General features: G+C 44.9%; 1 protein-coding gene and 1 long non-coding RNA gene across 12 annotated transcripts in view; one reads left to right on the top strand and one right to left on the bottom strand.

Moving 5' to 3' along the window:
* The window catches only part of DCAF1 (DDB1 and CUL4 associated factor 1), an 89,243-nt gene extending 76,606 nt beyond the window's left edge, over positions 1-12,637 (bottom strand). For 3 of the 10 annotated variants that reach the window (XR_013554206.2, XR_013554207.2, XR_013554208.2), the window contains exon 1: positions 5,905-6,079. The gene's annotated coding sequence lies outside the window, so the exon portion shown is untranslated. Of the gene's footprint in view, positions 1-5,904; positions 6,083-12,534 lie in introns of those variants that run through there. The other 7 variants (XR_013554203.2, XR_013554204.2, XR_013554205.2 and 4 more) reach the window with 5 other exon arrangements.
* Positions 11,815-19,859, top strand: LOC132678591 (uncharacterized). 2 transcript variants are annotated; one of them, XR_009609675.3, is made up of 4 exons: positions 11,815-11,994; positions 18,589-18,738; positions 18,929-19,019; positions 19,771-19,859. It is a non-coding gene; the product is annotated as an uncharacterized LOC132678591 (long non-coding RNA). The 2 variants fall into 2 exon arrangements; XR_009609674.2 differs by lacking the exon at positions 19,771-19,859 and having other exon boundaries at positions 18,929-19,076.
* Positions 19,860-21,909: the final 2,050 nt, after the last annotated feature.

Genomic DNA, 21,909 nt, shown 5'->3' on the forward strand with positions numbered 1-21,909 from the left:
ATGTTCACGTTATTAGAAGATTTAATACTGTTAAGAAAGCAATACTCTCTGAAATGGTCAATAGTCAGTGCAATCTGTATCAAAATCTTAATGACATTTTTTTGCAAAAATGGAAACACTGATAACTAAAACTATCTTTAAAAGAACAAAATTGGAGGATTCACACTTCAGATTTCATTTACTTATTTTAATCTGAGAGAGAGAGAGAGAGAGAGAGAGAGAGAGAGAGAGAATCCTAAGCAGGCTCCATGCTCAGCACAGAGCCCAATGAAGGGCTCGATCCCACAACCCTGGGATCATGACCTGAGCCGAAATCAAGAATCAGATGCTGAACCAACTGAGCCACCCAGACACCTCCCACACTTATTTCAAAACTTACTACAAAGCTACAGTGATCAAAATAGTGTGGTACTGGCATTAAGATAGACATATACACCAATGCAACAGAACCAAGAGTCCAGAAATAAAAATTCACATTTATAATCAACTAATTTTCAACAAGTATGCCACACCATTCAATAGGGAAAGAATTTATTGAAAGACCAATAGACCATTATTAGAAAGACTAATGGTGCTGAAACAACTGGATATCCACATACAAAAGAATGAGGCTGAGGCCTTGACTCATACCACATACAATAATTAACTCAAAATGGATCAAAGACCTAAATGTGGAAACTTACACTATAAAACTCTTAGAGGTACACATAAGGGTAAATCTTCATGGCCCTGAAATTGGCAAAGGATTTTTATTTATGACAGCAAAAGCATAAGCAACAAAAGAACAAACACATAAACTGGACTTCAATGTTTAAAACTTTTGTGCATCAAGTGACATTACCAAGAAAATGAAAAGACAATCCATGAAATGGGAGAAAATATTTGCAAATCATATCTGATAAGGATCTAGTATCCAAGATATATAAAGAACAATTCAACAACAACAAAAAAACCTGACTTAAAAAAGGGCAGAGAACCTGAATGGGCACTTCTCCAAAAGATGCTCTATATCATAAGATGATCTATATTCATCAAAGAAATGAATATCAAAACCACAATAAGATACCACTTACATCAACTAAAATGACTAGAATCAAAAAATCAGAAAAGAATGATCATAAGGGTGCCTGGTGGCTCAGTGAGATAAATGTCCAACTCTTGATTTCGACTCAGGTCATTATTCTCCCAGTTCACGGGATCGAGCCCCGCATTAGGCTCTGTGCTGTCAGGCTGTGTGCTGTCAGCTGCTTGAGATTCTCTCTCTCTACCCCTCCCGCTCACACACAGATGCTCTCTATCAAAATAAACATTAAAAAGAAGAAGACAATAATGATCATTGGCATGGATGTGGAGAAAATGGAAAGCACACTGTTGGTGGTAACATAAAATGGCATAACAACTATGGAAAACAATTTGGTGCCTCCTCAAAAACTTTTTAAAAAGTTAAACATAGAATTACCATATGACCCAGCAATTCCACACTAAGGTATATGCACAAAAGAACTGAAAAAGATACTCAAAGAAGTATTTGTACACAAATGTTCAAAGTTAGCATATTCACAATAGCCAAAAGGTGGAAACAATAGCCAAAAGATGTTTATCGAAAAATGAGTGGATAAACACAATGTGGTTACATTTATACAATGCAATATTACTCAGCCACAGAAAGAAATGAAGTACTGATATATGTTAGAGCTGTGAAAGAAAACTGAAAATATTCAGGGCACCTGAGCGGCTCAGTGGGTTAAGCATCCAACTCTTGATTTCAGTTCAGGTTATGATCTCACAGTTCATGTGACCAAGCCCTGCATCAGGCTCCATGCTGATGGTGTGGAGCCTGTTTGGGATTTGGGGATTTCTGGCTCTCTCTCTCCATCCTCCTTCCAAATAAATAAGTAAAACTTTAAAAAAAAAATTGAAAATACACTAAGTGAAAGAAGCCAGACACAAAGGGTTATATATTTTATGATTCTATTTACACAAAACATCCAGAATAGGTAAATTTATCAGAAACTTGCCTACTGGTTGCCAGGGGCTTGGGATTGGGGGAACATATGGAGTACTGTCTAAAGGAAATGGGGTGATGAAAACATCTTGAAACTAAAAGACATTGTAATGGTTGCACAACATTGTTAGTCTACTAAATACCACTGAATTGAACGCTATAAAATGGTCAGTGGTCAATTTATGGTATGTGAATTTGACCACAAGTTTTTTTAAGTGGGAAAAAAATCAGGAGGGAATGCCTCTTGGATAACTTAAGAGATCAACATAGAACATATAAAGGCAAAGTTTAAGGAAAATATTATGTTTAATAAAGGTTAACTCAAGGGGCACCTGGGTGGCTCAGTCCTTAAGCCTCTGGCTTCGGCTCAGGTCATGATCTTGTGGTTCAAGAGTTCGAGCCCCACATCAGGCTGTCTACTCTCAACACAGAACCCCGCTTCAGATCCTCTGTCTCCCTCCCTCTCTGCCCTTCCCTGCCTCACACTCAATCTCCTCTCTTAAAAATAAACAAACATTTAAAAAAAAAATAAAACTAATGGGGTGCCTGGGTGGCTCAGTCAGTTGGGGGTCCGACTTCAGCTCCAGTCATGATCTCACAGCTCGTGAGTTCGAGCCCCACATCAGGCACTGTGCTGACAGCTCGGAGCCTGGAGCCTGCTTAGGATTCTGTGTCTCCTTTCTACCCTTCCCCCACTCACACTCTGTCGCTTCTTCAAAAATAAATATTTAAAATTTTTTTTGAAAAATAAAAAGTTTAAGAAGAAAAAGGTAAAATCAAGGGCACTGAAATACTAAAATTTTAGAGTTCAATTTAGAAACACATATATTCTTTTGGCATCATTTTCAAAACTTCCATTTAATTATGTTTATGAATAACTATAATTTGGGGAATAACTTTCACTTGCCCAGGCAAAACTTAAACTTGTAATTGACTAAATTAATATTGGGGTGCCTAGGTGGCTCAGTTGATTGTGTGCTCAACTTTGGCTCAAGCCATGATCTCACAGTTGGGTGAGTTCGAGCCCCGCATAGGGCTCTGCGCTGACAGCCTGAGATCTACTTTGGATTCCGTGTCTCCCTATCTCTGCCCTTCCCCCGCCTCTCAAAAATAAATAAGCATTAAAAATAATTTTTTAAAAATATCAATGATAATTTACTTTATTATCAATGAAAGACCATTAATATAAAATGTTAAAGGTGCAGTCATCTTGTTATGCACATGACAGTGAAGGTACATTACTCAATTCACCACGTTTTAAAGTGAGCTCTTTAAGTGGTACACAGAATTTATGGCCTATCCAATAGTGACACAATAGTTACCAATTACTGAATATTAATATGGGACATTTGGCTAATTTCTAATGTTATTCTGAATTTTCACAACAACCCTACCCTTTTTTTTTACAGATAATAAAAGGGGCTCAGAGAAGTCCCAACGACCAATCAATTGGTACTTTGGTAGAAAAGGATTTCAAGCATTCATATGCCAACTCTGCAAATATACCCATGAGATCCTGGGTCAAGTTATTTAACTTCTCCAAATCTCAATTTCCTTATCTGTGAAGTGGAAGTGGTTGTTCTGAAGGCTAAATGGTAATACTGTCCATGCAATGAAATAAAGGCCCACAAAAAATATGCGGAATGTCCTAAACCTAAAGGTTGCCTGCTAAAGTATTTAGAGATGATGTGTCTGCAACTAACTTCCAAATGGTTCCACAAAATAAGAAATATACACCACACCTATAGAGAAAATATAACAAGATATTAACAATCATTGAATCGGAATGGATAAACAATCGTTTAAAATTTTCCATAAAAGTTGAAAAAAGGGGCGCCTGGGTGGCTCAGTCGGTTGAGCGTCCGACTTCGGCTCAGGTCATGATCTTACAGCTCGTGAGTTCGAGCCCCGCGTCAGGCTCTGTGCTGACAGCTCAGAGCCTGGAGCCTGCTTCTGCTTCTGTGTCTCCCTCTCTCTCTGCCCCTAACCCACTCGCATTCTGTCTCTGTCTCTCTCAAAAATGAATAAACATTAAAAAAAATTTTTTTTTAAGTTGAAAAAAATAAGAAGCATTTCCTTTACTAATTTGAACCAACTCTTAAATATGTGTCAAATGAGAAAAGCAAAGTGTGCATGTGTGTACACGTTCACGTACACGCACCTTACCCTGGAATAAAAGATCTCTGGAAAAACACACAAGCACCAGATAATATCTACTACTTTTGTGAAGGTAACAAATTTTCTGAGATAATGAAAGGAAAAACATTTTTCAGTATAGGTTGTTAACCTAGCTCTACCATTTTTCCACTATTTTGTAACCTTTTGTAATTTCTTAAATCATAAAATCTGTCCTCCCCAAATACACAATACTTAATGGCCTACCTGGCAGAAACTATACCAAAGCCTAAAATAAAGTCCATGTTAAGGACAGATCTTGTAAGGCTAAAATCGTGGAACAAATGTCTCAAAGCATTCTTAGTTTTTAAATAAAGTTTGAAGATTCAAGTAAAATTTACCCAATAATAAGGATGACAAGATCACATATAACAATTTTCTATTCGGCGTCCATAACAATGACAAAATAAGGAAATTGATAATAAACTCAACTTCATTCACTCCAAACTATCTTGTGGTTCATTCTACCAGTTTCTTCCTCTACTAAATTTAACTGTACAACAGAACACTGCACTCAGCAACTACTCAAGGGATTTTGAGGATAAAATTACGCCCTTTATATTCCCCAATTTCTGTATTATCTCAACATCCAAAAATGTATCACCAAATAGATAATACTGCTACGTACAAAAATCTTGACAGCATCAAGAAAAAAAAAATACGAAATCAATTCCTAAAGAGTCTTAATATACAAGCTTATATAAACCTTAAAGATAAAGTTCAGTACACTGGAAAACGAAAATTACAGGACATTGCCAATGAACTCCTCGATCTGTACATTAACAAAGCGTTTAGAACAGGAAGATAATGCTAATAATTAAACGTGTATACTAATTAAAAGGCTTTGCTGAAAAGACTGAGTAAAGAAAAACTAAGGCCAATGTGACATGGACAAAGACGATTCATTTGGGACTCAAAAAGAACCATTACCCACACTCCAAAATTATTCTTCAAATTCGAAACCCAAGAGCTAGCACTACAGTAAGAGGAAGTGAGACGGAAACCGTCTAGGAAGAGAAGAGTTGAGCAAATGCCTGTCACCCTAGTTGAAAACGACCATAACCCCCGGAAATACGCTCCCGGGAAGCTCGGCAAGCACTCCGAGGTTTGGTTCCCTGCAGTAGGACCCACACGCCTCTCCCTCCATCCCTCCCCTCCACCATAGGGGTGGGAGGAGTGCTCGGAAAGCTCCGCCCCCCTCGCCCGGTCAGAGAGCCGGGCGGGTGAAAAGGGAGGTGGCACGAGGCCGAGGGAGGGGAGAGCCCGCCCAGGTGACTGGAGCTGGAGGCGGAGACACAGCCAGGGAAGGGGGCCGCCGTACGGCAAGGAAGATGGAGCCCCCCAGCCCGTACGGAACGGAAAATGGGAAGACTAGGACGAAAAAGGTTAACGAGGGGAAGGGGAGGCACCCCTCCTCCAGGCAGGGGCAAGCACACCCCCGCCCCCCACTCCGGGCGGAAGAGTTACTCTCGGGAAGCTTCTTTTGCGGACTGAGACAAGAACGTGGAGGCCCCGCCCCCGAGCCAAGAATCTGAAGAAGGAAAAGTCCTGTCAGGCCCCAGACCCAGCCTCCCCGGCGGCCCGGCCCGCCCCCTCCTCGCCGGCGGCCCAGGCAGGTGCCGCCCCTCCCCCAGCCCGGCGCCCACTCTCCCTCCCGTCTTGACCACGCGCCCTGTCTCCTCTCGGCCCTCCCAGAGATCCGTCTCCCTTCTTCCCCCACTCACCTTCCCGGGCGGCTCCGCCGCTCCCCCCTGACCCCGCCAGCGGCCACAGTTCACACACACCGCCTCAGGTCCCGCACTCACTCTCCCTCACTCACACACAGCGCGACCACAGCTCCAGAGCGGCCCACATATTATGCGTCACTCGCGCGCTACGTGCCGCGCGCGCGCGCGTCCCGACTTGGCGCGAGGCTCGCTGGAAGGGGGCGGGAGGAAAACGCCAGCGCGAGGGAAGAAAAATCGAAGAGCCCGGGGCCGCCTGGGAAATGAAGTTCCTCTTCTAGGGGCGTAGCCCATCAGTCTTGATTGGCGCTTGAGTACTTACTCCCGGAGCATTGACTTCTGGGATTTATAGTTTTCCCGCCTGGATGCGAAGTGCTGTGTACTCATTGGCTGGTTCGGAAGGCGGAAGCGCATAGTGAGGCACCAGAGCCACACAAGCTAGCGTAGGCTACGACCAATTGACACCTTCTCGGTAACCTTATTCTGCCCTGTATGACTGGAGTGAGCTGCTGTTTTATTCTCTCATTTGCCTTTTATACCTAGAGTATACCATTATCTAGGAAAATATTTGCTACAAGCTTATCAGAAAGCACAGCATTCATGAAACAGAAGACACTGGTTTTGTCTTCCTTTCTATTCAAGACTTAACCTGTGGGATCAGTATTTATCCTAGGTGTCATATGAGGCAGAGAAAAGGAAAAAATTAAAAGGCCATAGATTAAGGCAGGGTCATCTAATTTAATTCCTTTATTTTGCAGCTGGGAAAAGTAAGGCCCAGAGAGAGTGAAATGACTTACCTAGCATCTCACACCCAATTAGCAATGGAACCAGAACGATTCTTGCCTCTGACTCAGGTATCCCTTTTTAGGGACATGAAAAATATATGTGATTCCACAGCTGAGCAAAATCTCTCCCTGATAAGATCCTACCCAGCTTTTCTCTCTCCAGGAGAACTGAACAAGTTTTTATGCATTTCTATGGAGTCCTCACAGCCAACACTTTCACAGGGGGATCAGGAACCCAGCAAACCTGCCTGCTGCTATACTCAGGTTCCACAACTAGTAAGAAGCTGGCCAGAGCCTGGATGCTGGATCTCTTGATTCCATTCCCCTTTTTCCAGAAAAGAGACCTCCCTCCTCATTTAACTATGTAACTTGGAGCAGCTGTTCAGACACAAAATTCTAGACTGTGGGGTGGCAGCGCCAGACTTGTCACCTCTCTGCAACCCTTTTACCCGCAATGACGGCACAGCTCACTTCTTTGTGCTTTTGGAACTTTGCCTATGTTAGTAATGGCCACTACCATTTCCTTTGATTTTACAGCAGGCTCAGTTCTGAGCCAAGTGTTTAACCCACACTTTTTCCTTTAACCTTCACTACTACCCCACAGGGTAGATACAGTTAGCCACCTATACAGATGAGAAATCTGAGCCCAGAGAAGTGGCCCAAGGAACGGGGATCAGGTTTGTGGGTCCAGAGGCTGCACTCACAGCTTTCCTATACCTATCCTCCAGCACTCCTTGAGCTGACTTTCTTACTGTGCCTCCCTGAGCCACAAAACCAAAATGCATGAAGTTAGCGCATTTAAGCCTTAGATACCCTCCCTCTGTCCATGGTCTAGGTAACACAGCTGTGATTTCCCCACTGGCTGGGAACCTGAAAGAGCCCTTGTGGGAACCCACGGTCCCACTCACCTGCTCCTGGTGCAGCCTCAGTCTGCCACCAGATGGCACTGCTCCCCTTCAGAAACTCAGAATGGGGCTTTGGGTCAATGATGGGATTGAAGAGCATCACAGAGGGACTTTGGAAAAGCCAGGACCTGGCACAAAAACAGACACATAAACCAATGGAATAGAATAGAGACTCCAGAATTGGACCCACAAAAGTATGGCCAACTAATCTTTGACAAAGCAGGAAAGAATATCCAATGGAAAAAAGACAGTCTCTTTAACAAATGGTGCTGGGAGAACTGGGCAGCAACATGCAGAAGAATGAAACTAGACCATTTTCTTACACCATTCACAAAAATAAACTCAAAATGGATAAAGGGCCTAAATGTGAGACAGGAAACCATCAAAACCCTAAAGGAGAAAGCAGGAAAAAACCTCTCTGACCTCAGCCACAGCAATTTCTTACTCGACACATCTCCAAAGGCAAGGGAATTAACAGCAAAAATGAAATACTGGGACCTCATGAAATAAAAAGCTTCTGCACAGCAAAGGAAACAATCAGCAAAACTAAAAGGCAACCAATGGAATTGGAAAAGATATTTGCAAGTGACATATTGGACAAAGGGCTAGTATCCAAAATCTATAAAGAACTCACCAAACTCCACACCGAAAAACAAATAAGCAATGGGCAGAGAACATGAATAGACACTTCTCTAAAGAAGACATCCAGATGGCCAACAGGCACATGAGAAGATGCTCAACGTCACTCCTCATCAGGGAAATAAATACAAGTCAAAACCACACTCAGATACCACCTCACGCCAGTGAGAGTAGCTAAAATGAACAAATCAGGAGACTATAGATGCTGGTGAGGATGTGGAGAAACGGGAACCCTCTTGCACTGTTAGTGGGAATGCAAACTGGTGCAGCTGCTCTGGAAAACAGCATGGAGGTTCCTCAAAAAATTAAAAATAGAACTACCCTATGACCCAGCAATAGCACTGCTAGGAATTTACCCAAGGGATACAGGAGTGCTGATGCATAGGGGCACTTGTACCCCAATGTTTATAGCAGCGCTTTCAACAATAGCCAAATTATGGAAAGAGCCTAAATGTCCATCAACTGATGAATGGATAAAGAAATTGTGGTTTATATACACAATGGAGTACTACTTGGCAATGAGAAAGAATGAAATATGGCCTTTTGTACCAACGTGGATGGAACTGGAGAGTGTGATGCTAAGTGAAATAAGTCATACAGAGAAAGACAGATACCATATGTTTTCACTCCTATGTGGATCCTGAGAAACTTACCAGAAGACCATGGGGGAGGGGGAGGGAAAAAAAGTTAGAGAGGGAGAGAGCCAAACCATAAGAGGCTCTTAAAAACTGAGAATAAACTGAGGGTTGATGGGGGGTGGGAGGGAGGGGGGGTAGGTGATGGGCATTGAGGAGGGCACCTGTTGGGATGAGCACTGGGTGTTGTATGAAACCAATTTGACAATAAAGTTCATCTTTAAAAATTTTTGTAATTAAAAATAGGAAAAGCCAGGACCCAGGAGGCTGGAGAAGCAGAGCAGGAGCTATACATGGCCTGTAGAGTGGTCCTCTCTAGAACCTTTGCTCCACAATGCCTGCAGCCTCCCTACCCCTGCCAACACACAGCCACACAATTGATGGCACTCCCAGACTGCCACTCTGGGAAGGGGAGGAGACGGCACCCTTGTTTTCCAGGCTGCAGATGCATTCCAAGCATATTCACTGATACATTTCACAGCACAGGAACGTGTGCCAGATACACAAGCATGCACACCTATGCATTGGCACCAGGCCTCACAGACAACATTTTGACATCTAAGCACATACAAGCATAAATCCACAGATAGTCCAGGCCCACACACCTGGTTTGGTTCGGCACATTGTCTGTGAATCACTGGAAAGAGATTCCTTGGCCTCTTTGGAAGAACATCTCTGGACTGTCCTCCCCTGCTCTGCCTGTGCTGAAACCCTCCCTATGGTGTGCCTCAGAAACAGCAGGCACCATCCAAAAGTCATGCTTACAGGGCTGCCTGGTGACATATAAAGGGCAAGAGCAGCCCATCCCTGGCCCCAACACCAAGAGCTACAGAGTTGGGTATGTTCTACCTGCCCTTACCCCTAAGCATGCCCATGTACTGGAGTAGGAAAATCAATAGCACCAAGTCCTCTGGGCCTCAGGATGTTCCACCCCTCTCTGCCACCCCTTCTTTCCAGTCACCTACTTCCAGGCTCACTAGATCCGGGTGTTCTCACCAGCGCATTCCCACATTGGTGCCCACAGTTCCTGGGCCTCCTCCTACAACTCCTTGGGACCAGAAGATCAGGCCAGCTATCCCACATCAACCCCCGCTCCACTGTTGGCTGAACAAGACTGCTTCCGCAAGTGTCCAAGTGTCACAGGAGCCACCATGGAGTAGCTTAGGGCTGTGAGGCTCTGAGGGCCCCAGTGTGGACAAAGAGGGAATTCCAGTCATTCATTTGGTGCCCTCCTCCTGCCTGGGAACCTTGGCAGCCCCCTAGAAAAATAGAACACTTACCACCATTGCCCATGAGGTGTGCAAAAAACCACTCCTATATGACAGCATCCACATCCACCACTCTTGTTTTGCAGAGGGAAAAAATGAGACTCCACAAAGTTTGAACCCCACCTTGTCCAGTGGCCACAGTAGCTGTGGTCTCCAGAAGTCAGTCTCTGCCTCCTATTCCCACAGGTTCAACTTCATAGAGGGGCCTGAGGCTCAAGTAGGAAATGAAGCAGACCACCCCCCCAACCCCCCCCCCCCCCAGCTCCCACCTACCAGGGTCTCAACAAGACTGAAGAGCCTCCGGAAGAGCCCCATGCAATCTTTAGGACATACTTGTATTTTTTTATATATTTTTCATCTGAAATTAAAAGTGAACTGGTCATCCTCGGGCACCTGGGCGGCTCAGTGGGTACGGCATCTGACTCTTGATTTTGGCTTATGTCATGATCTCACGGTTCACGGGACTGAGCCCCGTGTCAGGCTCTGCACTGACAGTGTGCAGCCTGCTTGGGATTTCCTCTCTCCCTCTCTCTCTGCCTCTCTCGCAAGCATTCTCTTACTCTCTTATCAAAATAAATAAATAAACATTTTTAAAAAGTGAACTGGTCATCTTATATTTTATCTGGCAACACCACCTCAGAACCACTACTCAGCCCTGGACCCCAAGGACTCCCTGCATGTGGTCCCCAGAGCCTCTCTTAAATCATCTGCAAAATAGTTAGAAGCAAATAAGAACAGCTGTCTCCCAAAGGGTTTCATTAGACAGGCAAAGCAGTCAAGGCTCCTTTAGCCACAAGCTGATGATGTGAGTGCTATTAGGCTCAAATTCTTCCCATCTACCCTTCTCTCTTTAACCCCATTGGTTGTGGTCAAGAATAAGAAAATAGTTTTTCCTCTTTACTGGGAAGAGTTTGCAGATGGAGATGGGTCAGCAGTGGAGTCCAGCCTGGGAAGAAAATAGACCTGCATCCTAATACTGGTGCTCCCATTTTCCAGCTGTGGAACCTTGGCCTAATCACTCCGCCTCCCGAGCTTCAGTTTCTTTTGCTGGAAAGTAGAAATAACATCTTCTTTCTAGCATTGAGGATTAAATGTGATAATGCATGTAAAATACTCGGCTTGAGGCCTACCACACAGTAAGTGTTAGAGAAGTGATGACTATTCCTATTTTGATTATTCTTGGTCTAATGCTGTCCCTGTTTAAGTTCTTCAGCTGGTTTCTCTTTGCTCCCAGGACTAGCTGCTGGCAGAGCTCAGGTTTTCCTCATTTAAATGAGAAATGAGCTCCTAACCAGAAAAAAATCCTAGGGCATATTTTCAAAAGTGCTGGGAAGTAGCAAAGGAACCACCCTGGGGGGGATCACCTGTCCACCTCTCTGTCCCACCCCAGAACTGAAAATTGCACGGGTCAGAGGGTGGTTTAAGAAGATCTGTTCCTAGGCCTCCAGATGCTTTAAGAGCTTTAAGAGCTACCACTGATCAAAGGTGAAAGTAGTCAAGGCCAAGGAGCCCCTTAGATGTAAATCCAGACATGTCACCTTCCCAAACCAGCCTATCCACCCTGCCTCCCTGCTGGGAGGCCTGTATCTAGAATCCTTGCCCAGAGCACACTTGCTTCTTTCTCTGGGTCCTCTGGCAGGATGGTGATGTCACAAAGTAGAGGGCAGAGGGGGTGGCCATAGATATACCCTGGACTACCCTCACAGTGAACCTGCCCATCACAAACAAGGGCTGCAGCATGAAGGGGGCCAACCTCTGCCTTCCAGGTACCTGCACTACCTATCAGATGACAGCCTGGCTGCCAGTTAGCATCCCTGCTGACTCCTGTGGCCTGCCCTTTCCAGAGACTATGCTCCAGGTAAGAGGGTGAGGAACAGGTGCAAGGAAGGTAAAGAGAAAGCACCCCCAGCCTCTTTTGCCTCACGTTCCTGGAATCATAAGTTCTTCCAGGAGGAACAACAGTGGAGTCAGAATTGGAGAGAAAAGACCTTGGATTTTTGACAATACCTGTTTGTGGCCATGAAACCTTTCTATGGAATTCAGGGATCTCAGTCCTGACCTATTTGAAGGTACTCTGGAGCCCACAGGGGCAGACCCTGATGAAGACTCAGGTCACATAAAACATCTATCAGTCTTTTTACTTTGAAAAGCCTAGAGAAGATTAGCTTTGTGTAATGGAAGGAGGCTCATCTGACTTCCCATTCAGAGGCCAGAGACCCACCGTCACCACCACCACTTGAAGTATCCACCACCTCCTGCCCCTCCCTAAACCTTGCTGCAATGGGCCTGGACCTCTGAGACATATTGCCAGGGTAGCCAGGAATATCCAGTTAGGTCTGGGAGTTGAAGTCATTAAGGAAAGGTGTTTCTAAGTGTAGAAGATGTCCTGGGCTCTTACCATGAGGCAGTTCCTCTTCATTCCCTCAGAGGTGGGGGTGTCTCTCCATGAAAAGTCACATGGTGTTTCTGGGGGGAGCCCCTCTGTCTAGTTCCTGCTTCATCTGGTCCAAACTTGTCACAAGATGGCCTTTTGTGAAGTCACAAAGCTGGCTGCCTCCCCACAGGACCAGGGACCAGGACAACCAGGGATTAGTGGGAATTACTTGGGGCTATGGAGGGCTTCAGAAGTGGCCTTTGGACTCTGAGGGAGGTGGGGGGTCTGGAGGGGCTCAGGTTGTAAAGCATGAGGGGGTCAGTCGGAGACCTGGGGATGAGAACAGTTTCTCAGATCTTGGTCATTGCAGGGAGGTAAGAACAGCAGGCGCCTGGGTCTGTGGTCTGTGGTCTTTGGCCATCATCCTGTCCCTTGAGACCCAGAGGAAGAGGGTGAATAGAGGGCCCCACCCCAATTGAATACATATAAAAGTTCTGATCACTGATGTTCTGGATGTTCCATGGCAAAGAGAGGTTAAGACCTCTGAGCTGAGGATTCAGTCTTCCCCTCAGTGCAATCCATCGATGGTCATTCACTTGTGGTTGAATTTTCCACCTGTTTCCTGGGCAAGCGCATGCTCTCACATTCTTCTGCATTGATAAGCAGCCCCGTTGGCCTTGGGATACCCTCACCCGTTGGACTGCTCAGAGGAAGAAAAAGGTTGGGAGAATAAATGGGAATACCCAGAGCCCACTCTCTCCAGGGTATAGAAATTTCTACCACCAGAGAAGCTAACCCATAAAAGAAAACAGGAGGGAGAAGAAAGTTTCACTACATATAGTATACAAAGTCAACCACTGCTGTGGAAGGTCACAGTTTTTTGGGGGGGGGGGGCGGGATTCAGGAGAGCCACTTGATTGAAGTCTTGTTTAAAAAATTTGTTTTAGGGGCACCTGGGTGGCTCAGTCGGTTAAGTGGCCGGCTTCGGCTCAGGTCATGATCTCGCGGTCCGTGAGTTCGAGCCCCGCGTCGGGCTCTGTGCTGATGGCTCTGTGCTGATGGCTCAGAGCCTGGAGCCTGCTTCTGTTTCTGTGTCTCTCTCTCGATGCCCCTCCCCCATTCACGCTCTGTCTCTCTCTGCCTTTCAAAAATGAATAAATGTTAAAAAAAATTAAAAAAAAAAAGAAAAAAAAATTTGTTTTAGTATTTATTTTTAAGAGAGAAAAAGAGACAGAGCACTAGTGGGGGAGAGGCAGAGAGGGAGACACAGACTCTAGGCTCTGAGCTGTTAGCACAGAGCCTGATGCAGGGTTCAAACCCATGAACCTTGAGATCATGACCTGAGTCGAAGTCAGACACTTAACTGACTGAGCCACCCAGGCACCCCTGAAGCCTTGTTTAAAAAAAATCAATAGGGGTGCCTGGGTGGCTCAGTCAGTTGAGCCTCCAACTTCAGGTCAGGTCATGATCTCACAGCCTGTGAGTTCAAGTGCTGTGTTGGACTCTGTGCTGACAGCTCGGAGCCTGGAGCCTGCTTCAGATTCTGTCTCTCTCTCTTTCTCTCTCTCTCTCTCTCTCTCTCTGCCCCTTCCCCACTCACTTTCTGTCTCTCTCTCTCAAAATAAATTTTTTTAATCAATAAAAAATATTTTCTGTGAAGCTAGGGATTCCTGAGTTTCAGCTCTATGCCTCACCTTGTATCCTGTGTCACTTGGGCTGAGGAGGATGCAGCACATGATGGAGATGACATGTCCTGCTCTCAAGGGCCCACAGTCTAGGAGCTGAGTGACTGTGCCCAGCTGCCTTCCTTTTTTTTTTTAATTTTTTAAAATGTTTTATTTATTTTTGAGAGACAGAGAGAGACAGCATGAGTGGGAGAAGGCAGAGAAAGAGAGGGAGACCCAGAATATGAAGGCTCCAGGCTCTGAGCTGTCAGCACAGAGTCCAACATGGGGCTCGAACTCACGAGGGCCGTGAGATCATGACCTAAGCCGAAGTCGGAGGCTCAACCCACTGAGCCACCCAGGTGACCCCCCCCCCCCCAAGTTGCCTTCCTTAAAGAGAAAGCTATGGCCCAGGAAGTGGTGGGGCAGCCTGGAATCCCTAGGGCCCTACCTCCCAGGTCAGGTCCCTACATTTACCTGAAGGTAAGAACAGACTAGAATCATGAGGGCTTTTGACATTAGAGCCAAGGCAGCTTCACACTGTCTCTCGGGGGCTGAAGTTCTGGGTCTTGGGGTCATTCATTCTGTTAAGAGTGGCCCTCCCCCATGTGGCTCCTCTCTTGGCCATTTTTGTTGCAGCATTGAAGCCATACTTCCACAGAGGGTCTTCTACTGTATACTCTATGGAGCCTGCGAGTGTGCTGTGGGGACAGGCCTGGTCTAAGGGGTAAAAGACTAGAGGGCGACCCTGGGCAAGTTTCCCCATCAGAAGTTTACTAGAGCTACGGTTTTTAAATTTTGTTAGTATTATTTTAGTGTAGAATCCTTTTTTTTTTTTTCCCCAGTGAAATCTTGTACATCTGTTCATTAAGTAGAAAAAAGAAGCCATGTTGGGAGTTGGAGGACACCGTGTGGCAGAGTTCCTACCAATTCTGAGGAACTCCTTAGGATTCTAAGGAACTCAGTTTGAAAACCATCTGTCATGTGGCTTCCAGACCCATCTTGGCTTAGCCTGCCATAAATCTGTGACTTCAAAGCCCAGGCTTTAAAAAGAAAGAGAGCAGGCTAAGGAATACCACATTTAGTGGCCACCTCAGAGTCCTGTCCTGAGTAACTTCCCCCACTATCACTTCCAGTTCCTGGTCCTGGCTCGGCTTAATTACAACCGCCAGTACATCTCCAACCCACCTCTCACCTAGCCCTCTACTCCTAACTTTGATTCTCTTTTATGGGTTCTGAAATCAGCATCCAGGGCTCTGTGGCCCAAAGCCCACATAGGTGTCCTAAGTCAGGAGCACATCAGGCACCTTTCTGAACCTGAGTTCAGTAGGCAGGAGACAGGAGATTCTCATTCTCTGGGTAGCATTCAGATTTGCCTCTCTTCTGAGATTCTTGTAGCCTCCAGAATTGTCCTTGTCCTTTTTTAAAGTTTTTTTCGGAGTTTTTGTGTGGGTTTTTGTTTTTTTTGAGAGAGAGTGCACACGTGCATGTGAGTGGGGGAGAGGCAGAGAGGGAGAGGAGGAAAGAGACACTCAAGCAGGCTCCACACTCAGCACTCAGCACTCAGCACTCCACACTCAGCCCCAAAAAAGGGGCTCTATCTCACAACCCTGAGGCCATGAGTTGAGCCAAAATCAAGAGTCAGACACTCAACCGACTGAGCCACCCAGGCGCCCCTCTCCTTGTCCTTTTTTGAATGCAGGACATACTAATTTCATGGGGCTGCAAGCCTTACCTAGGAGCCAGAAAATACTCAGGGCAGCCTGGGTGGAGAGCAAACCCTGCCCTCCCCCATTTCTTTTCCTCAAAGATGCAGAGCAGAGAGCAAGGTGGGCTCCCCACCCCCAAACCTGTTAGGACTGGATTCCAGGGGCTTTAGTTTCAAAGAATCCATAAAAAGCATCATGGCCTTGGCTACTCTGAGGAGGACCAGAAATTCAAGAGGGCAGAGTAATGGTGCTGTGGACCTTGTTACAGAGAAAGGTAGTTACATTGTAGCAGAAAACAAAGGCTACTGCTTTTTCTCTGCCCTGATGGCTAGGGAGGCAGGGCAAAGACAGCAGACATTCCCTAGGGCCAGGCATGGTGAAGCAAAAACAAGGCTCTTCAGTAAGCTGAGAGGCTAGTACAAGGTTCTCCGCCCTAGCTGCACATTTGAATCACCTGTGGAGTTTTGATGATCTCCCAGTGCCAGGAGTCTGTTCCAGATCAATTAAATCAGTATCTCTACAGATGGGTCACAGACACTATTGTTTCCCAAAGCTCCACAGGTGATTCATTCACAGCCAAAGCCAAGAATACTGGTCTGGGGTGAGAAGCTGGCATCAAACAGAATGTGGATGTGATGCTCTTCACCCTGAGGTGGGCCTGGAGACTTGAAATCCTGGGGGCCTAGTGAGCTGGGCCCTGCTGCTACTGGAAGCCATGGGATCCTCTGTTACTCTCCTACCTACATACCCACTCACCTGCCACACACACACACACACACACACACACACACACACACACACACACACACACACCAGAGCACCTATTCCAGTGAAAGTGGGACAGAAGGCTCAGTGATCCAGCCCCAGGGAAGGAGAGCATGCGCCCTGATTTAGAATCCTGACCCTGCTCCTCTTTAGCTATGTGGCCTGACAACACTTCTGGGTCTCAATTTCTCATCCATAAAATGGGGCAATAATGCTTACTTTGAAGGTGGTTACAAGGAAGTACCCAGCTCACAGGAAGAGCACTAGAGATTGGGCCGCTAAGCAATAGGAGCCCAGACTCCCCCTGTCAGCTGAGACATGGCCGTAGGGATCAGCTGTCCAACTCTCTGGTTTTTCACATGAAGATCTCAAAGTCCAGAGGGGAGAAGTTTTCCCAGGATACACAGCCAGCCAGAACCCAATCTCCCTCTGCCCCAGGAGCTTCACATCATGGCAGCCTTCCTGTGTTGGGCTTTAGCTCTCCTCATCCAGCAAAAGTCCAAAAATGATCTCTAGGGCTTCTAAAGAAGTAAGCAGGGATTTTATAATAACCTTTAGAATGTCTTATTGGAGATGCTTGGCTGACCTTGGGGTAGAGGGTATCCAGTCTGGCCATTTGGCCCCAATGGGCTATTTGTCTCCACTCCCTTCTGATAGTCCTTATCCTAAAAAGAAGGTTCATCACCTCAGTGCTAAGGGTGAACCCCCCCCCCCCCCGCCGGCCTCCCGAGGCTGAGGACTACAGAACAAGGATCCACTCTGCCCCTGAGGCCTGGGCCTTGGGTTAGAAAGAGTGGGCAGGGCAGATTGCTTTTTCATATAAGCTCTTTTTGTACTTTAGCTTCGAAGCCACTGAACATGTACTGCTTTGGTAAAAATAAATCGTATTGAAAAGTAAAACTATACATGTCACCATACATTTGTCCAAATCTATAGAATATACAAACACCAAGAGTGCTAATAAACTACAGACTCTGGGAGATGGTGATGAGTCAGTGTAGGTTCACTGATTGTGACAAATGTACCACTCTGGTGGAGAATGTTGGTAATTGAGGAGGCTGGGGTGAGGGAGGAGGCGGGTGTGGGGGGGAAGTGTGGGGGCTGTGTACTTTCTGCTCAATTTTGTTGTGAATCTAAAACTTCTCTAAAAATGTTAAGTAGAGGGGCACCTGGGTGGTTCAGTCGGTTGAGTGTCTGACTTTGGCTCAGGTCATGATCTCGCAGTTCATGGGTTCGAGCTCCACATAGGGCTCTGTGCTGACAGCTCAGAGCCTGGAGCCTGCTTCGGATTCTGTGTCTCCCTCTCTTTCTGCCCCTCTCCTGCTTGCATTCTGTCTCTCTCTCAAAAATAAACATTAAAAAATTGTTTTAATAGAAATAAAAATAGTAAGTAGATAGAAGTAAAACTGATATATACAGAGAATAATAGTACCCTTCCCATGGTGTCTGCAAGGATTATATGAGCTAATGAACATTAAGGACTTAGCCTGACCCAGGTAATTGCTCAGTATGAGTTGGCTTTTGTGTTTTATTCTAAAGCCATCTCTGTCCCGTGGTTTCCTCTCAGCTGCCACTCATGAGAGGGAGATGGTGGGAACAGATCTTTCCCACCCTTTATCTCAGGATGCTGAGGCACCAGAGGCTTTGTCACTAGCTCAGTCACATGGTTTAACTGGTGATGCTACAGCCAGGCCTCTGGTGAAAGTTACTGACCTTTGTGCAGCTAGAGTTCTGCACTAAGTCCAGGCAGACACAGAGCATCTCCTTTGAGCAAGGTCCCATGCTCAGACCCTCAAAGTGTTCTTTCAACAGTCCTACAAGGTAGGCATCATTGCTCCATTTTAACAGATGAGTAAGCTGTGGCTCAGAGAAATTAACTAACTTGTCCAAGCCTGCTCGGCTATAAGGACAAAGTCCAGAACTCCTGCTTTCTCCATCAGGAAAGGAGGCACAGGAGGTGAGCATTCGGCCAGTACCCTAGCTTGACCTACGGTACTTATCCCCTCCTCCAGCAGCCTTTCGAAGATGCCACCTTGGAGGACAACATCTTCTTCCCAGAAGGACTTGAGCAGCCCAGTGGCATCCCCCAGGTCTGTTGGGATACTTACTCTGGGGAAGGATGAGGAAGCATCCCAACCCCTCTCTTTTGGAGTCTGGAGTTGGAGATGCTGGAGTATAGAGGGCCTGATTCCCCATCCTCCCTCTCCCAGCCTACCTAGCTGCCTTTTTAGGCAGCTCATTCTTCCCTGTGTTAACTTTCTTGCCTACTTCCATCTTCAGGTGAAAGGGAAATGGTGAAGATGAGTTATCCTGGAGGCCCAAACCTTCAATGTGGTAGCTGGGCATAATCTGGGAAGGCTTCCTGCAAGTGGTAAGGGTCAGGGCCAGACTGTGAAAAGTGGAAATAAATAGATGGAGAGAACCATGGGAAGAACCCAAACTGTGATTTCCCTCTCCTTCTTAGAACTGTAGGTGCATCACCTCCTAATAGACACTCATTTGCTGATTCTTTCATTCATTGATGGAGTACCATGTGCTGGGTAGGAAACAGGATTCTACCTCATGTCCACAGGCTCTTCAGGTTGATAGCCACACAAACAGCCATACAATGTGACAGTGGCTGTAATGAACATGTTCTGGGACCCCACAGGCTGCTAAAGCGCATCAGAGCATTCAAGAGAGTTGACATGTGGCTCCTTAAGGACCAGCTCTGTGTTTCCTAAACCCCAGATATACTTACATAGGAAACAAATGGTTTTTATAAAAACAAAAAGTTCACTTTGCTCTCACACAATATTCAGTGTTCCATTGTGTTTGTAACCCCACATCCAACTATGGAAAAGTTTCTCTGGATCCCAGTAGTTCTTAACTCTTTTTTTTTTTTCTGTTTTTTTTTTTTCTTTTATTGTGATAAAATACATATACATATACATATACATATATGTATATATACATATACATATACATATTAACCTTTTTAAGTGTACAGTTCAGTGGCACTAAATATATTCATAATGTACAACCATGACCACCATCCATCATCTTCATTGTAGCTCTTTTATTTTTTAAAATTGAAACTCTCTACCCATTAATATTAACTCCCCATTCTCTGTTCCCCCCAGTCCCTGGCAACTACCATTCTACTTTCTGTTCTGTGAATTTGACTGCTTTAGATACCTCAGGTAAGTGGAATCTTACAGAGGCGCCTGGGTGGCTCACTCGGTTAAGCTTCCAACTTTGGCTCAGGTCATGGTCTCGGGGTCTGTGAGTTCCAGCCCCACATTGGACTCTGTGCTGACAGCTCAGAGCCTGGAGCCTGCTTTGGATTCTGTGTCTCCCTCTCTCACTGTCTCTCATGCTCTGTCTCTCTTACTCTCAAAAATAAATAAACATTAAAATTTTTTTTAAAAAGTGAAATCTTACAGTATCTGTCTTTCAAATGACTGACCTCAAGATTCCTCCATGTTGTAGCATGCAACAGGATTTCCTTCCTTTTAGAGGCTAAATAATATTCCACGGTATGTATATATCACCTTTTGTTCGTGCATTTATGCATCAATGGACACGGGTTCCTTCCACATTTTAGCTATTGTGAATAATGCTGCTATGAAACATGGATGTATAAATATCTCTTTGAGATGCTGTTTTCAGTTCTTCGGGGTACATACTCAGAAGTGGAATTGCTACATTATATGGTAAATCTAGTTTTAATTTTTTGTAGAGCCACTGTACTGTTTCCACAGTTGCTGTGTCATTTTACATTCTCACAAACAATGCAGAAAAGTTCCAATTTCTCCACTTCCTCACCAACACTTGTTCTTTCTGTTTATTTTTTTTTTAAGTTTATTTATTTTTGAGGGGGCCTGGCAGACAGAGAGCGTGAGACACAGAACCCGAAGCAGGCTCCAGGCTCTGAGCTGTCAGCACAGAGCTCGATAAGGGGCTCAAACTCATGAACTGTGAGATCATGACCTGAGCCGAAGTCGGACACTTAACCAACTGAGTCACCCAGGCACCGCTATTTCTGTTTATTTCATTGCTAATGTATAGAAATGAAACTTATTTTGTGTGTTGACTTGTTTCCTGCTACTTTGCTGAATTCGTTTATTAGTTCTAGCAGTTTTTTTGTTTGTTTGTCTGTTTGGAATCTTTAGGGTTTCCTACATATGAGATCCTATTATCTTCAATCAGGGATTATTTTACTTCTTCCTTTCCAACTTAGATGCCTTTAATTTCTTTTTCTGGACTAATTTCTCTGGTTAAAATTCCAGTACTGTATTGAATAGAAGTGGCAAAAGCAGGCATCCATCGTTACCTTGTTCCTGATGTTGGAGGAAGAGCTTTCAGATTTTCACCATTGTGATTTGGGCTTGTTTTTTGCTGTGGGTTTTTTTATATATGACTCCTATCATATTGAAGTAGTTTCCTTCTGTTACTCGTTCTTTTAGTGATTTTATCATGAAAAGGTGTTGAATTTTGTCAAATGTTTTTTCTCTATCAATTGAGATTATGTGCTTCCTCCTCCTTCATTTTGTTAGTAATACCCTGATTGATTTTAGTATGATGAACTATTCTTGCATTCCAGGAATAGATCACAATTGGTTGTGGTGTATATTCCTTTTAGTATGCTGCTGAATTTGGTTTGCTAATATTCTATTAAGTATTTTTTCATCAATGTTCATAAGGTATAATTATATGTAGTTTTCTTGTAGTGTCTTTTATCCGACTTTGATATTGGCAATGTTGGCCTTGTAGGATAAGTTAGCAAGTGTTCTTTCCTCTTCATTTATTTGGAAGTTTGAGAAGGATTGGTATTACTTCTTCTTTAAATATTGCATAGAGTGGCACCTGGGTGACTCAGTTGGCTAAAGTGTCTGGCTTCGGACCAGTTCATGATCTCACAGTTTGTGAATTTGAACCCTGCATCAGGCTCTCTGCTGTCAGCACAGAGCCTACTTTGGATCTTCCCTCCCCCTCTCTTTCTGCCCCTCCCCCCACCTCTCAAAGATAAATAAACTTTTTTTTTTTTTTAATGTTGGGTAGAATTCACCAATGAAGCTATTAGGTTCAGGGTTTTATTTGTTGGGAGACTTTAGATTACTGATTCAATCTCCTTACTAGTTGTAGGTCTACTCAAAATTTCTATTTCTTCATGATTTAATCTTGGTGGGTTTTGTGTTTCAAGAAATTTGTCCACTTCATCCAGCTTACTATGTTCATAATAATCTCTTACAATCTTTTTTATTTCTGTAGGATTATTA

The sequence above is a fragment of the Panthera onca genome, chromosome A2 (assembly GCF_046562875.1).
Source record: "Panthera onca isolate mPanOnc1 chromosome A2, mPanOnc1 haplotype 2, whole genome shotgun sequence".
NCBI lineage: Eukaryota > Metazoa > Chordata > Mammalia > Carnivora > Felidae > Panthera > Panthera onca.